Source organism: Panicum hallii, chromosome 1 (genome assembly GCF_002211085.1).
Source record: "Panicum hallii strain FIL2 chromosome 1, PHallii_v3.1, whole genome shotgun sequence".
NCBI classification, from domain to species: Eukaryota; Viridiplantae; Streptophyta; class Magnoliopsida; order Poales; family Poaceae; genus Panicum; species Panicum hallii.
This window is the reverse complement of record NC_038042.1, coordinates 17286062-17304510: the sequence shown is the minus strand read 5'-3', so window position 1 is coordinate 17304510 and position 18449 is coordinate 17286062.

Below are 18449 nucleotides of genomic sequence, written 5' to 3'. Positions count from 1 at the left end.
CATGAGCCTCACTCAAGATCAGCTTCCTGAGGTCATTCACATCCGGCACACATATACGACCCTTGTACCACAAGATACCCTGATCATCCTCTCTGAAATGAGGTGCTTTGCCAGTCTTGATCAGGTCACGGATCTCCTGCAGCTTCTTATCAGCCTTCTGATGCTGCCTGATCTCCGCCTCTAGAGTGGGTTCTGCCTCGAATGCTGCACCTGAGGTGTGATGCAGGAAACCCAGGCTCAACTGCTCAAACTCCTCACATAACTCCTGAGGCATCTGAAAAGCCATGGCCATGTTAACATAGCTCTTTCTGCTCAGAGCATCTACCACAACATTAGCCTTGCCCGGATGATAGTGAATCTCCAGGTCATAATCCTTGACCAACTCTAGCCATCTTCTCTGCCGCATATTCAGCTCACTCTGAGTGAAAATATAATTGAGGCTCTTGTGATCGGTGTAAATATCACACCTCTACCCAAACAAGTAATGCCTCCATATCTTCAGAGCATGCACAACTGCGGCTAACTCCAGATCATGAGTGGGATAATTCAGCTCGTGCCGGCGCAACTGCAGTGAGGCATAAGCTATCACTCTGCCTTCCTGCATCAGGACGCAACCAAGACCATCCCTCGAAGCATCACAATACACTATGAACCTCTTGCTCTGGTCTGGCAGAGTAAGGACTGGTGCCGTAGTCAGCCTCTTCTTCAACTCCTGGAAGGCCTTCTGACGCTCATCAGTCCAAAAGAAATCCACACCCTTCTCCAGCAAGGAAGTCAAAGGCTTCGCAATCTTGGAGAAATTCTCAATGAACCTCCGATAATAACCTGCAAAGCCCAGAAAAGAGCGAACTTCCTTCACTGTCTGCGGTACAACCCAGTCAAGCACATCCTTCACCTTTCCGGGGTCCACAGCAATACCTCCCTTGGAGATAACATGACCGAGGAATGGAACCTCGTCAATCCAGAATTCGCACTTGCTGAGCTTGGCATACAGCTTGTGCTATCTGAGCCTCTGCAACACAAGCCTCAGATGCTTTTCATGCTCTGCTTCTGACTTGGAATATATTAGGATATCATCAATGAATATCACCACAAAGGTGTCCAGATAATCCATGAAAACCTTGTTCATCAGATGCATGAAAAAAGCTGGAGCATTGGTCAAGCCAAAGGACATGACCGTATACTCGTATAGCCCGTACTTGCAGGTGAATGCTGTCTTCTGGATATCCTCAGGACGAATCTTCAGCTGGTGATAACCTGAACGCAGATTAATCTTTGAGAACACACAAGCGCCCTGAAGCTGATCGAAGAGATCCTCAATACGAGGCAATGGATGCTTGTTCTTGATAGTGACTGCATTCAGATCCCGATAATCGACGCACATTCTCTTCGCGCCATCCTTCTTCTCTACAAGCAATACAGGAAAAGCCCAAGGGGAGAAACTGCGACAGATATAACCCTTAGCTAGCAACTCGTCGACAGTCTTCTTAACTTCCTCATGCTCAACAGGTGCCATACGATAGGGCCTCTTAGCAATAGGAGCTGTGCCAGGCAAGAGATCAATAGAAAACTCAATGTTGCGATCAGGCGGCTGTGACACTCAGGTAATTAGCTTGGTCACACCTTAGAGCTTTGGTATGCTTTTATGTCCAAAGTATGGCAAATGTGTGTTTAATATGTGCAATGTTATGAAAAAAAAAGTGGTGTTTATGTAATTAAATTTAACTAGAGGTCCTTTTATGCAAAATGGGTGGATATGGAGGGAAAAATTTAAAAGCATAAGGGTTGTTTTGCAAAAGATGATATCTATGGTTAAATTGCAAAAACAGGTGAATTTACCCCTGGGTATACATGTAAAAGTATTTTTATCCATAGGATTTACATAAAATGTGAAATTATTACTAAGTCTATTTAATTTCCAAAACTATTGCTCACATGCAGATGAACCTTAAAGAGAAGTTGTAGATTTTGAAAAACCATGCACTTTTGCTTTTTGGACCATCTTCATTTGAGCACTGGTTTAAAAGTTGCAAGTCCTTTTCAGTGAGATCCCTGCCTTTCTCTGAATTTACAGATCAGTCCTCAGTTCAGTTCTTTCCCCTTCTCCCTCCTGGCGCCTCTGCCCTCCCCTGCTCTGCTTCCCTGGTGCCTCTGCCGCCGGAGTAATGCGCCGCTCTGTCTCACCGCCGGCCATCTCCCGTGCTTCCCCGCCCACGCGTCACCCTCCTACCCTCTCACCGCTCTAGCCTTCCCTTGCTGGCGCCCTGCCCGCGCGCCACGGCGCCTGCGCGCTGCCAGTGCCGCCCGCCGGCGCTTCTGTCGCCGCTGCACTACGGTGGCTCATTTCTCCCCCGTAGCAACCTCAAGACGAGGCTTAGCTTGCCGTGTTTCCTTTTCCCTCCTTCGCTGTCTATAAAAGGGCCGCCCGGGCCTCCTCGCGCGCGCCAGTGCCCTGCCGCCCCACCATTGCGCCGCCGTGAGCTTCGGTCCCTCGTGGAGCTCTCCCCTCTGCTCTCTCCCTCCCCAAACCGACCGCCCGATTAGCTTCCTCGCCTTCCACTGCAGCTCTCCAGCCCGACCGTTCCTTTCCCCGCACGCCGGAGCTCCACCGCCGCCGGTCATCCTTGGCCGCCGGTTCTGTCCTCCGTGGGCAGCACTCCTCCGGCCGCCTTGATTCCCTCCAAGACCACCAATAGGTAGCCCGAAGTCTCCTCTTGCTCCCCCTCCTTTTCCCCCTCACCGCCGGCGACTTCCCCGGCCGGAATTTGGCCGGATCTGTGCTTCCCCCACCGCTGGCCATGGCCCTGGACCTGATTGCTTTATGTGTTTTCTTTCCAGGGGGTTAGTTGTAAAACGCAGGGACTGATGTGTAAAGGATGCCTGTTATTTCATGTGAAAGCATTTCCTGTCTTGTAAAATTCGTAGTAATTCATAGAAAAATCCAAAAATAGCAAAACCAGTTTTGTTGGAAAATAGATTTCAAACTCTATGACTTTTGTTAATAGAGTTTAGTTTGAAACAAAATATTTCTACCTGTATTTTAAATCTAAGATTAAGGGGTAATATACACTTAACTTTGACATTTCATGTTTGGTTGCTTATGAAGTTTGGCATAAATATTCTATGAGCTCTAGATAACTTTGTGCAAAGTTACAAACTTAACTTTGATTTAAACTTAACCTCTTTTATTTTGAAACTTTCAAATTTGAAATAAACCTAATGTATAGCCTTCTCTAATTGGAATCTTTTATCATTTACTAATGTAATATTTTATAATGTTTGATATATAACCAAATTTCTATAATCTTTTATTTAAAAGTTTTGAATTCAAATTTTGGGTCATTTCAATTTTAATTTGAATGTTTTAGTTATTATTGCAATAAACTTCACTATATCTTTATAAATAGTGTTTCAAATTTAAACCCTTTTTATTTTATGCATGTTTGTGTGTTAATTGGATGAGTTACAATATTTGAAATGTGAAATTTTAACTTTAAATTTCACCTTATTTAATTTATTGCATATCATATAGAATCAACGACACTCGACGACGGGGACTACGAACTGGTCTTAGGACAAGACCAAGGCTTCCCAGAAGAGCCAGCGCAAGTCGTTGAGGGACTAACTGAAGCCCCGAACCTGAGTTCGGAAGCCTCTGACTCTCCTGCCCCCACCCCCACTCCAGAAGGCAAGCCCCGGACATATCCCATTACTTTATTTACACTGCAATCTATGTCTATCTATATTATATCTTGCATTAAGTCTAGGAGTTGAAGTGAAACCTTAGATACATAAATCCTAGGAATCCAATGTAATGTTTCCGAGTCCTTATCGGTTAGATGCTTCGCTAATAGGACCGGTAGAAGTCGGGTGATTTCCTGTCACTCGCGCGATATAGGAGTTACATGTTTACATTCCTGCAACCACTATAAGGATGACGGACAGGGTCATGTGTTGTATCATGACCTGGAAGTTTACCCTGTCTGTTTTGATAAAAGCTTTAAGGTCGAAATGTGTGGTAGTGGTGGCTAAGTTTTTGAAAGTACTAACCACATACCGCGAAATATGGTAAGCGGTAAGCCTAGTACCCGAATGGCCCGGCAAATGGACTTGTCTCCACCACTCGACTTTTATTTTATGTTTACACGCACCGACGTGTGGGAGTACGTTCTGCAAGGCAGACAGGAATACGGGTTTTGTACTCGCGCTACAGACGTATGTCCTGCACACATTGGGTGTGCGTACAGTCCTGCAGTCGCTTGTGGTGGCCCTGATCCATAACCCGGAATATGAGGGAAACGGTTGCTTTGGAACACCCTGTTGGTATTCCGAGCGTGTGAGTTAGGTTTACCTTGCAAGGTTAAATTCGGTTCGAATCGTCCGCCTCTCACGAGGATTGAGACTGCTTAATCCTTCTGCCACATTGAGTAAGAAGTGGAACTAATGATGGATAATCTTGATGGATGGTAATCACTACCTTGCTTGCTTAGTGTAGGTGCTAATCTAGAATAAAAACTCAACTAGAAGATGAAAGCTAAAACTTGCAAGTAGTACATACTCTTTGTTGCTTTTCAACTGAAAATAAACCCAGAGCCTTTACAATGCCTTCATGGGTCTAGTTATGGGCTAAGTATACCCAGCCCCGGGTAAGTCTTGCTGAGTATTAGAATACTCAGCCTTGCTAATGTCTGTTTCAAGTATAACCTACGAGAGTACCACGGACAACCTTGTGTGGCCAACGTCCATTCCGTTTGGCTGGTCCGTGGAGTGGGATCCGTCCCCGGCCGGCACTGACCCTCCGGAGTGACGCCAGGCCCTGGGCTAAGCTTGGTGTTCGCCTTCACGACGAATGTAGTCGCGTAAAACTTTTTCTTCCGCTGTGAGTTGGACAAGCTGTTATGCTTGTCAGTTAAACATGGTTTTTGTATAAGTTTACTTATCTTTAAACTCAGTTTGCAATAATGTATGTATGGCTGTAAATTAAAAGTTGATGAGCTATTCCGGGATGTGAACTCGCCTTCGTGTGAGGTAAACCTGCTTCGATCCTGCTGAACCGTGGTTGCATCGGGCGGAGACCCGACAGACCGAAGGATTGTTCCGTTTGAAGTGCGCTGAGCTGATTGCAGTTGTATGGCGATCAATAGCGCACTTGAGCCGGAATAATTCGAGCGGTTCTGCCACAGCTGGTATCAGAGCTGTAGGTTTACCTTTACATCCGGAAAAGCTCTTAAAAAGTATTTTCTGGATAAAAGTTTGCCAACAAATGAATTTACAAAGTGCGTTGGATCCGTTTAGGTTGGTAATTAGAACGTAAAGCCCTAAGGGTTTATATGGGAAAGTATCAGGTGGCTATTAGTATCTATATATATATATAAAAATCTGACTTGCAGCACTACTTTCTGTCAAAACTTAAATTCCTGCACAATCCAACTTTACTTTCCTGTAACGACATCTACGAACGGAGGTAAGAAGGTAAGGATCCTCAGCCAACTGAGGGAGCTTGGCCTTCCCGTCGGTGATGCGAACCGAACGCTGTTTCTCAAGCAGTGGCCTACTTGAGATGCTGCCAATATACCAACTTAGGTTGATTATATTGGGAGTAGATGGTTCGGCGCAGGGTATGGCGATCGCTGTTCATACCCCCGCATTTTGCGGTACCCCCCGTGAATACGTTGTTTCGATAACGTATGCTAACGTTGTCTGTACGGCGGTAATTGTACAGATGCTGTTTCTATAGTGAACAGTAATGTTTGGGGACGCTTTCATGTCGTGCTGCCATGAAAGGTTCATGAAATATATATATGTGTGTATTCTTCTGCAGGTACACTAACCACGATTACGCTATTAGGATGCGTAGGGTTTATCGATTAGTTATATATAGTGAGAGACGTATGGTTATGCCACCGGAATTAACCACGTAAGTCCGAGGATACTCGGCAGTTGTTTTGGTTGTGAGGACGAGTAGTGCGTGCATACATCATCTGTTAACAAAAGAATTTTCATAAATAAAGGATATGTTGTTTGCCTTAGGAATAGGCTAATGGAGTTCTAATGATAGTTTTAGGTTGGGTATCTTATATAGAATCTTAGGTATCCATCTGATTTCTAGCCTTTGCTGTTATCAGACTTGACTATCTTATTCCATTTATCTTGTGATTTCTCAGCAAAGTAAAGAGTCTCCGAAATGGACTCTGAGCACGGAGACCCTGTTATCAGTCCCCATCATTTCTCTTCTGGTAGCCAGTCATCAGTAGGTAACTTAGAAGACTTTTAAGTTGAGAGGGTGCCAGTCCAGTTGTACTTAGTGTAGTAAAAGTGTAAAATAGGTAGTGTGTAGTTTGCCTAGGTCTGGAGCCACTTGTTGTATATGTGGCATATGTAATTAAGTGATGGCTTGTAGTAGTCTAGGGGTACTAATGTAAGACATAAGGATCACCAGTGCTTATGTAGTAACCCAAATCTTGTGTCTGTTATCTTCCTTTATCTTCTTGCATCCAAATGAGTGGGTTGAATGGAGCATAAGAATTGCATTCCTGTTTGGAAATTGTATATCATCTGAAATTTGGAATAGGAAAGTTATTGATAATGGATATCTCCTTCATTTTAGATGGTTGGAGCTACTCGTGGAACCCCGGAAGGATTCCGGGCAGGTCAGCCTGGTAGTTCTCAACAACCACCACCGCCACCTCCAAACTTGGCCGAGGTTATGGCCCGGCAAACCGAGCTTCTAAATCAACTTGTGCAAGCTCAGATGAGCCATTTCTAGCAGCAACCTCGAGGCCGAGATGAACCCCTGTCGGCCAGCTACCAGGACTTCCTCAGCACTCAACCTCCATTATTCCATAAGGCCGATGAGCCTTTGGATGCAGACGCCTGGTTGCGAACTATTGAGTCTAAGTTCGCCTTACTACCAGCCCCATGTTCAGAGGAAAACAGGGTGCTTTTCGCAGCCCAGCAACTCCGAGGCCATGCACGTCTTTGGTGGGATCAGTTTCATGCAATGCAACCCGCCGAACACGTAGTCATTTGGGATGAGTTTCGGACTGCATTCCGAGCACATCATATACCAGCAGGACTCATTGAGCGAAAGCTCAACGAATTTTTAAGTCTGACCCAAGGTACCCGTACGGTTACATAGTATGCACAGGATTTCAATCACCTGTGCCAGTATGCGGGATCTCATGCGGACACTGATGCCCGTAAAAGTGATCGCTTTCGTCGAGGCCTTAACACCAAGCTCAAGGAGTGGCTGAATTTGGTGAAGGCTGAAAATTTCAATGAGTTGGTCAACATGGCCATAACTCAAGAAGACTGCATTGCCGCCCACCGAGCAGAGAAGAAACGGAAGGCACCTACAGGACCTGCAACTTCACAGTTGCCAAGGTATCGGTTGGTCCCGAGTAATGCCCCTCGAGCTCCGCCTCGAGGCAATCTATCTGGCAGATGGGTAGCCCGACCTCCCCAACAAGCACAATCCAACCGACCACCCCTGCCCCAAAATCAACAACAACCCCAACAAGGTCTACGGCCGAGCTTTCCGCCAGCTACTCCAGGAAACAACAATAATCGTTGTTTCAATTGCGGAAGCCCGTCCCATTTCATTAAGGATTGCCCTCAACCTAGGAAATCATTCCAAGGGCAAACATCTAATCCAAACTACAAGGGCAAGGGTAAGAGACAAGTGGTGCAGGTCCGACAAGGGAGGGTGAATCTCACCACACTCTCCGAACTCCCTGAAGGGGCACCAATACTGACGGGTACATTTTCTATCAACCATTACCCCGTTACTGTTCTTTTTGATACTGGTGCTACCCATAGTTTTATAAGTACAAAGTTTGGAAATAAAATAGGCTTGGATATCTATCCTGTTAATGGAGCATATATGATAACAACTCCGGGTGGTAAAATCTCCTCAAACCAAGTTTGTAGAAGTGTACCAATTCAGATGGGTAATAATCTAATGAAGGCAGATCTACTCTTACTAGACCTAAAAGAAATAGATGTTCTTTTAGGAGTAAATTGGATGACCCAACATCGTGTGTCTCTAGATATTCCTTCAAGGGCCGTGGAGATAGGTTCCCCGGAAAATGAGCCTACCATTCTTTATCTTCCACAACCAAAGTCCTTTCATTCCTGCACCTATGCTACGTCTGGGGTCAAACTAGAGGACATTCCAGTCGTCTGTGAATATCCAGATGTATTTCCGGATGACTTACCTGGAATGCCCCCAGGCAGAGATATCGAGTTTATCATCGAACTCCAACCTGGTACAGCTCCTATCTCTAAGAGTCCTTACCGTATGCCTCCTAATGAGTTGGCCGAATTAAAAACCCAACTCCAAGATCTCTTAGACAAAGGCTTCATTCGTCCAAGTGCATCACCATGGGGTTGTCCAGCCTTATTTGTGAAAAAGAAAGACAATAGCTTGAGGCTATGTGTCGATTACCGTCCTCTCAATGCGGTGACCATCAAAAATAAGTATCCTCTACCCCGCATTGATATTCTCTTCGATCAGTTAGCCGGAGCCAAGGTGTTTTGTAAAATAGATCTTCGTTCCGGCTATCATCAAATTAAGATTCGGCCCAGTGATATTCCAAAAACAGCCTTCTCCACTCGGTATGGTCTATACGAGTATCTTGTCATGTCGTTTGGTCTCACTAATGCCCCAGCCTATTTCATGTACCTCATGAATTCTGTCTTCATGCAAGAACTCGATAAGTTTGTTGTAGTCTTCATTGATGACATCCTGATCTATTCTAAAACTCCCGAAGATCATACCAAACATCTTCATGTCATCCTTCAACGATTAAGGGACCATCACCTGTACGCCAAATTCTCCAAATGTGAATTTTGGCTAGATACAGTTAAATTCTTGGGCCATACCATTTCTGGTAACGGAATATCCGTCGATCCCAGTAAAGTACAAGAAGTGATGGATTGGAAACCTCCGACCTCAGTCCATCAAATTCGTAGTTTTCTCGGTCTAGCTGGCTATTATCGCCGTTTTATTCCTGACTTTTCCAGAATAGCCAAACCTATGACCGAACTACTAAAGAAAGGTGTAAAATTTTCCTGGGATCAAAAATGCGAAGATGCATTTCATATTCTCAGAAATCATCTTACAACTGCTCCAGTCTTAGCTCAACCAGATGTCTCAAAACCTTTTGACATCTACTGTGATGCATCAGGAACTGGACTTGGTTGTGTACTTATGCAAGACAACCGAGTAATTGCATATGCATCACGAGCACTTAGGGTTCATGAACAAAATTACCCCACCCATGATCTCGAACTCGCAGCTGTTATTCATGCCCTAAAGATTTGGAGACACCATCTGATGGGTACAAAATGTCATATTTACACTGATCATAAAAGCCTCAAGTATATTTTTACCCAGGCAGATCTGAATATGAGGCAAAGGCGCTGGCTAGAACTTATCAAAGATTATGATTTAGAAGTCCATTATCATCCAGGCAAGGCCAATGTCGTTGCGGATGCCCTTAGTCGCAAAGCGCATTGTTCTTGCCTATCCATTGAAGCGTTCAACGAGACTCTCTGTTGGGAAATGAGTAAGCTCAACCTAGAGATCATTTCCCAAGGTGACTTAAACCACCTTTCGGTTGAAGCCACACTTAGGGATAGCATTGTTCTAGCACAATAGCGTAATAAAGGGGTCAGAGTCATTAAACAGAAGATAACACAAGGAGAAGGGAAGTATAAATGCTTCCGAGTAGATCCTGAAGGAGTATTATGGTTCAACGAGCGTATTGTTGTACCGAAGAACCATAAACTCCGTAAACAAATAATGAATGAGGCCCATCTATCCAAATTCTCTATACATCCTGGCAGTACAAAGATGTATCAGGATCTGAAACAGAACTTTTGGTGGACTCGTATGAGACGAGAAATAGCCAAATATGTGTCAGAATGTGATATCTGCCAAAGAGTCAAAGCCAGTCATCTGAAGACTGCTGGTATCCTTCAACCTCTACCCATTCCCTCGTGGAAATGGGAGGATATCAGTATGGACTTTATTGTTGGCCTGCCCAACACTTCTCGAAGGCATGACTCTATTTGGGTAATCGTTGATCGATTAACCAAAACTGCACATTTTCTTCCCGTGCATACCACATATAATGCCAAAAGGTATGCCGAGATTTATCTGGATCAAATTGTTCGACTTCATGGAGTACCTAAAACGATCATTTCTGATCGTGGAGCACAATTTGTTGCTCGGTTCTGGGAGCAACTTCATGATGCTCTTGGGACTAAATTAATTCGAAGCTCTGCCTATCATCCTCAGACAGATGGGCAAACTGAGCGAATAAACCAAATTCTGGAAGATATGCTCAGAGCTTGTGTACTCCAATTTGACAAAAATTTGGATAAATACTTGTCACTAGCAGAATTCTCTTACAATAACAGCTATCAGACAAGTATTAAGATGGCCCCATTTGAAGCATTATACGGTCGCCGATGCCGAACTCCTTTGAGTTGGTCACAAACTGGTGAGCATAAAATTTTTGGACCCGATCTAGTTATGGAAGCAGAGGATAAAGTCAGGCTTATTCAGAACAATCTAAAGGCCGCCCAATCTCGACAGAAAAGCTACGCTGATATACGAAGAAGACCATTACAGTTTCAAGTCGGAGACTTCGTATATCTTCGAGTATCTCCCACCCGAGGTGTTCAAAGATTCGGTGTAAAAGGGAAACTTGCTCCTCGATACATCGGACCCTTTGAAATCCTTGAAATCTGTGGACCTGTAGCTTACCGTCTCCAACTTCCTCCCCAATTAGCAGCTATTCATAACATCTTTCATGTATCCCAACTCAGAAAGTGTGCTAACATCCCTACCGAAATCATCGATTCCCAGGCTATCGAAATCGAACCGGATCTGACCTATACAGAGCATCCAATCAGAATCCTCGACACTAAAGAGAGAAGCACCAGAAGAGAAACCACCAGAATGTACAAGATTCAGTGGAACCATCACACGGAAGAAGAAGCAACATGGGAAACTGAATCTTATCTCCAGCATAACTTTCCTGACTTTTTCCGAGCCAACCTCTGAACTTGATCATCCTACTCTATCCTGTTCCGGAATCTCGGGACGAGATTCTTTTTAGGGGGGAAGGCTGTGACACTCAGGTAATTAGCTTGGTCACACCTTAGAGCTTTGGTATGCTTTTATGTCCAAAGTATGGCAAATGTGTGTTTAATATGTGCAATGTTATGAAAAAAAAAGTGGTGTTTATGTAATTAAATTTAACTAGAGGTCCTTTTATGCAAAATGGGTGGATATGGAGGGAAAAATTTAAAAGCATAAGGGTTGTTTTGCAAAAGATGATATCTATGGTTAAATTGCAAAAACAGGTGAATTTACCCCTGGGTATACATGTAAAAGTATTTTTATCCATAGGATTTACATAAAATGTGAAATTATTACTAAGTCTATTTAATTTCCAAAACTATTGCTCACATGCAGATGAACCTTAAAGAGAAGTTGTAGATTTTGAAAAACCATGCACTTTTTCTTTTTGGACCATCTTCATTTGAGCACTGGTTTAAAAGTTGCAAGTCCTTTTCAGTGAGGTCCCTGCCTTTCTCTGAATTTACAGATCAGTCCTCAGTTCAGTTCTTTCCCCTTCTCCCTCCTGGCGCCTCTGCCCTCCCCTGCTCTGCTTCCCTGGTGCCTCTGCCGCCGGAGTAATGCGCCGCTCTGTCTCACCGCCGGCCATCTCCCGTGCTTCCCCGCCCACGCGTCACCCTCCTACCCTCTCACCGCTCTAGCCTTCCCTTGCTGGCGCCCTGCCCGCGCGCCACGGCGCCCGCGCGCTGCCAGTGCCGCCCGCCGGCGCTTCTGTCGCCGCCGCACTACGGTGGCTCATTTCTCCCCCGTAGCAACCTCAAGACGAGGCTTAGCTTGCCGTGTTTCCTTTTCCCTCCTTCGCTGTCTATAAAAGGGCCGCCCGGGCCTCCTCGCGCGCGCCAGTGCCCCGCCGCCCCACCATTGCGCCGCCGTGAGCTTCGGTCCCTCATGGAGCTCTCCCCTCTGCTCTCTCCCTCCCCAAACCGACCGCCCGATTAGCTTCCTCGCCTTCCACTGCAGCTCTCCAGCCCGACCGTTCCTTTCCCCGCACGCCGGAGCTCCACCGCCGTCGGTCATCCTTGGCCGCCGGTTCTGTCCTCCGTGGGCAGCACTCCTCCGGCCGCCTTGATTCCCTCCAAGACCACCAATAGGTAGCCCGAAGTCTCCTCTTGCTCCCCCTCCTTTTCCCCCTCACCGCCGGCGACTTCCCCGGCCGGAATTTGGCCGGACCTGTGCTTCCCCCACCGCCGGCCATGGCCCTGGACCTGATTGCTTTATGTGTTTTCTTTCCAGGGGGTTAGTTGTAAAACGCAGGGACTGATGTGTAAAGGATGCCTGTTATTTCATGTGAAAGCATTTCCTATCTTGTAAAATTCGTAGTAATTCATAGAAAAATCCAAAAATAGCAAAACCAGTTTTGTTGGAAAATAGATTTCAAACTCTATGACTTTTGTTAATAGAGTTTAGTTTGAAACAAAATATTTCTACCTGTATTTTAAATCTAAGATTAAGGGGTAATATACACTTAACTTTGACATTCCATGTTTGGTTGCTTATGAAGTTTGGCATAAATATTCTATGAGCTCTAGATAACTTTGTGCAAAGTTACAAACTTAACTTTGATTTAAACTTAACCTCTTTTATTTTGAAACTTTCAAATTTGAAATAAACCTAATGTATAGCCTTCTCTAATTGGAATCTTTTATCATTTACTAATGTAATATTTTATAATGTTTGATATATAACCAAATTTCTATAATCTTTTATTTAAAAGTTTTGAATTCAAATTTTGGGTCATTTCAATTTTAATTTGAATGTTTTAGTTATTATTGCAATAAACTTCACCATATCTTTATAAATAGTGTTTCAAATCTAAACCCTTTTTATTTTATGCATGTTTGTGTGTTAATTGGATGAGTTACAATATTTGAAATGTGAAATTTTAACTTTAAATTTCACCTTATTTAATTTATTGCATATCATATAGAATCAACGACACTCGACGACGGGGACTACGAACTGGTCTTAGGACAAGACCAAGGCTTCCCAGAAGAGCCAGCGCAAGTCGTTGAGGGACTAACTGAAGCCCCGAACCTGAGTTCGGAAGCCTCTGACTCTCCTGCCCCCACCCCCACTCCAGAAGGCAAGCCCCGGACATATCCCATTACTTTATTTACACTGCAATCTATGTCTATCTATATTATATCTTGCATTAAGTCTAGGAGTTGAAGTGAAACCTTAGATACATAAATCCTAGGAATCCAATGTAATGTTTCCGAGTCCTTATCGGTTAGATGCTTCGCTAATAGGACCGGTAGAAGTCGGGTGATTTCCTGTCACTCGCGCGATATAGGAGTTACATGTTTACATTCCTGCAACCACTATAAGGATGACGGACAGGGTCATGTGTTGTATCATGACCTGGAAGTTTACCCTGTCTGTTTTGATAAAAGCTTTAAGGTCGAAATGTGTGGTAGTGGTGGCTAAGTTTTTGAAAGTACTAACCACATACCGCGAAATATGGTAAGCGGTAAGCCTAGTACCCGAATGGCCCGGCAAATGGACTTGTCTCCACCACTCGACTTTTATTTTATGTTTACACGCACCGACGTGTGGGAGTACGTTCTGCAAGGCAGACAGGAATACGGGTTTTGTAGTCGCGCTACAGACGTATGTCCTGCACACATTGGGTGTGCGTACGGTCCTGCAGTCGCTTGTGGTGGCCCTGATCCATAACCCGGAATATGAGGGAAACGGTTGCTTTGGAACACCCTGTTGGTATTCCGAGCGTGTGAGTTAGGTTTACCTTGCAAGGTTAAATTCGGTTCGAATCGTCCGCCTCTCACGAGGATTGAGACTGCTTAATCCTTCTGCCACATTGAGTAAGAAGTGGAACTAATGATGGATAATCTTGATGGATGGTAATCACTACCTTTCTTGCTTAGTGTAGGTGCTAATCTAGAATAAAAACTCAACTAGAAGATGAAAGCTAAAACTTGCAAGTAGTACATACTCTTTGTTGCTTTTCAGCTGAAAATAAACCCAGAGCCTTTACAATGCCTTCATGGGTCTAGTTATGGGCTAAGTATACCCAGCCCCGGGTAAGTCTTGCTGAGTATTAGAATACTCAGCCTTGCTAATGTCTGTTTCAGGTATAACCTACGAGAGTACCACGGACAACCTTGTGTGGCCAACGTCCGTTCCGTTTGGCTGGTCCGTGGAGTGGGATCCGTCCCCGGCCGGCACAAACCCTCCGGAGTGACGCCAGGCCCTGGGCTAAGCTTGGTGTTCGCCTTCACGACGAATGTAGTCGCGTAAAACTTTTTCTTTCGCTGTGAATTGGACAAGTTGTTATGCTTGTCAGTTAAACATGGTTTTTGTATAAGTTTACTTATCTTTAAACTCAGTTTGTAATAATGTATGTATGGCTGTAAATTAAAAATTGATGAGCTATTCCGGGATGTGAATTCGCCTTCGTGCGAGATAAACCTGCTTCGATCCTGCTGAACTGTGGTTGCACCGGGCGGAGACCCGACAGACCGAAGGATTGTTCCGTTTGAAGTGCGCTGAGCTGATTGCAGTTGTATGGCGATCAATAGCGCACTTGAGCCGGAATAATTCGAGCGGTTCTGCCACAGCGGCATACGTGGCAAATCATCCGGAAAGACATCCGGGAATTCAGACACCACGCGAATACCATCCGTGGGTCTAGCCTCCATCTGATGAAGAAATCCAGAAGGCTCGGTGGCACCAACCGTAACCTCCTGACCATCCGGTGCTGCCAGAAGAACGGTCCTCTGAGCACAATCTATCCGGACTCCCCACTTGGCAAGAGTCTCCATCCCGAGGATCACATCAATACCCTTGGTGTCTAGCACCATCAGATTTGCACTGAAATCTACCCCCCTTATGGCCACACTGACTCTGGGACAGAAGACATGAGACCTCAACTGCCCTCCCGGTGAAGATACTAACATGCACCTCTTTAATGTGCTAGTAGGAATGCCATGATGCTCAACAAAAGACTGGGTGATGAAAGAATGCGTAGCGCCGGTATCAAAAAGCACTGTAGCAGGATGGGTGTTGACCATGAACGTACCAATAACCACGTTAGGAGCCTCGGCCGCTGACTCGGCCGTCACGTGGTTCACCCTGCCCTGAGCTGGGGCCTTGGGTGGTGCTGCACGCCCCTGCTGTCCTGCCTGCGCCTTCCGAGGGTAGACGTTGGCGTAGTGCCCCGGCTCGCCGCAGTGGAAGCACACTCGAGGAAGTGCAGCGGCCTGCTGCCCAGGAGGGGGAGTGGGCGCTCCCTGCCTCTGAGCTGGTGGAGCCGGAGGCGCTGGAAGCCTCTGACCCGGTCCCGCCTGCGGCTGAGGATGAGGCGGAAACTGCTGCCGCTGCTGGTACTGCTGGGGCGGCCTCTGCTGCTGCTGCTGCGGTGGATGCTGATAGCGGGGACGAGTGTTGCTGCCCGAAGAGGATGGAGCCATCTTCCTTTTCTTATCCTCAATCTCCCGGCGCTTACGCTCGGTGTTGAGGGCAGCATCAACCAGCTGGTTGAAGTTGTCGAAGCGGTGGTTCAGCAGCGCATACTGGATGTGATCATCCAGTCCCTCCTTGAAATACTCCTGCTTATCGCTATCACGGGCGACGTCAGCAGGGGCATAGCGGGCCAGCTGAAGGAAACGGTCACGGTACTCCGTCACCGTCATCGATCCCTGAAATAACGAACACAGATAGCAAGGATAGAATCGCTCAATATGCAAGGCTTACGAAAGAGATCAAGGATAGATCGAAGCTGAAAAAAAATCGCAGAGATTTTCGTTCAAATTTACCTGCTTAAGGGCACGGAACTCCTTCTGCTTCACCTTCATTATGCCCTCAGGGATGTGATGGTTCCTGAAGCGCTCACGGAACTGGTCCCAGGTGAGAGCATCACGGTCCCGAGCCGGGTAGGACTCCCACCAGTCGAGAGCGGAGCCTCGCAGCTGCCCTGCTGCGTAAAGGACTCGCTCCTGGTCGTCGCACTGCGCAACAACCAACTGGCGCTCCACCGAACGAAGCCAGTCGTCCGCCTAGAGTGGGTCCGTGGCGTGAGAGAAGGTCGGAGGGTGACCTCTCAGGAAATCCGCACGCCGATCACGGGGCTGAGGTGGCGGTGGAGGTGGCTTTGGGCGTCGATCTGCTGCAGAGCCTGAACGGTATTGTTCAGGGTCGCCATCATCTGCATCTGGAGCTAGAAGAACTGCTCCGGGGTCAATGGTGGCGGCATCGGCAACGGCTGACCAGTACCCTGGTTGTTCTGCTCCTGCTGGTCAGAACCGGAACCGGTGCGCCTGGTGTTCACCATCTGATTGCAACAAACAAAATTTATAAGAGATAGATAGGGTATAACTTCGGGAAGGAAAACTTTGACAGGATAAAATAGGGAGAAAGGAATGTACGGTTTTACCCCCCACGTTCTATCTCAATTTCATTACTCGATTCAAGTTTGCGTTAAGATCGATTTGCATCAAGAGATTTACTTCTAACCTATGCAATCAACCAAAAATCCAAATTAAACATTTGCACAATAACAAACAGTCAATATTCACAACTTAGTCGAGTTTATCACACTACTCGACTAACATACTCGTTCTAGCGCACTTTTATCAGGATAGCCTAAACTTATAGGGTTAAACGAACTCAGGCCAACTTCTACAGAAAACTCAAGCTATTTCTCAGAAAGGACCGGAGAGAGATAGCATATCAAGGACTTAAGACTCAAGGAATAGAAGCAGAAACAAATGTTTGGGTTTGCGGAAGCAGAGCAAGCGAAAAGAAGTCCCTAAACTCGACCCATTTCTATCTAGGCTTCGTCCTACAGTCAACACGGCCCTGATACCAATCTGTCACACCCGATTTATAAGAACATAAATCGAGCAATCATATATGCGCCAGGATCAAGTCACGCATATATACAACAGATTATCAAGATATCACAACAAATGTCACGAACAAAAAAAGCGTATAAATTATAAAATGAATATCTTTATTACAACTGAATCAAGAATCAGTTCAAGGAATGCGGAAGCGTAAAAGGAATACATGAAGAGTGGGGCGCCACAGGGATGTCGACTGGGAGACAAATGCCTAGAAGTCGTCGAAGCCGCTAACGTAGTCCTCCACGTTGCCGGGCACTGAGCAGCAGTCGAAGATATCCGAAGTAGAACAGAAGAGTAGAGAGGCAAGTGTGAGTACAAACTAGTACTCAACAAGTATAACACAAACTATGAGGCTCTAGGCTAGCTGACTCAACTGCATTAGCTTTTATTCTTGGCAAATTTTATTAAAGCTAGTTACTACAAGTGGATGAGTTACCTTAAACCCAAATTGCATAAAAAATTAGTCAGTATTAATTAAGAACTACTGAGAACCATCCAAACCAAAACCACCCGGGGAATCTCCCTAATCAAAGGTTGATAACCCCACTAATCAGACGGAGGATCTGGGCCGCTCATGACTGTGAGCACAGCTGATATATCAGTTTTACACTCTTGAGAGGTTGCACAACTTTACCCACAAGTCGTGAGCTACGCTAGTTGTTCATCACACTTCCTTAGGTGAGATGGCTAACAAGCACACTACGAGACCATTACAAAGGATCACATTGGTAAGGTGTAACCGCTAAGGATTCTGGATCAGCGATGATGGGGCCCACCTCCGGGGGTACAAGACACACAGCACAGACCAAGCCGGAGGAGCAGGGACCATTGAAGCTTACCACCCCTCTTGCCCACGCAGGTAAGTTACTCCCGAACCAAAATGACCTAATTAGTAAGTCAAGACCGTCCCATTCCAGTCTTGTGGTTGCGCGGTTGTCCCAGGTTGTCGCTCTATGAACCGGTCCTTATGGAGAGTGGCCAACCAAGCACTAAGCACCGTGCTGGCCCCCTAAACCATGTTTCTAACAAAAACATCTTTTAAGGACGCACAAACCACTCAAGCACACAGCACAGAGGGTCGGCTCCAGAATTAAGTTGCATAAGACCATTAATCAAATTAATTAAAAAGGACCCAGATATATTGTAGCGCAGCACCCTAGCACAACTAACCAAAATGCAACCCATAGGATATACGTAAAGGGTAAATAAGTGGCTAGGAAAGTCCTTATAGGCATACCAGATTAAAATGCAGTATGAAATTGTATTTAAAAGTGATAGGAGGTTCATGTTATACTTGCCTTCCTCGTACTCTCCCGGCTGCTGCTCGAACTGCTCAGAAGATGGCTGCTCCTGGTACTCGTCCAAAGGCTCTGCGTCTACTCACGATCATCAAGCATAGTCCACACATACACACATGTACAAACAATAGCAAA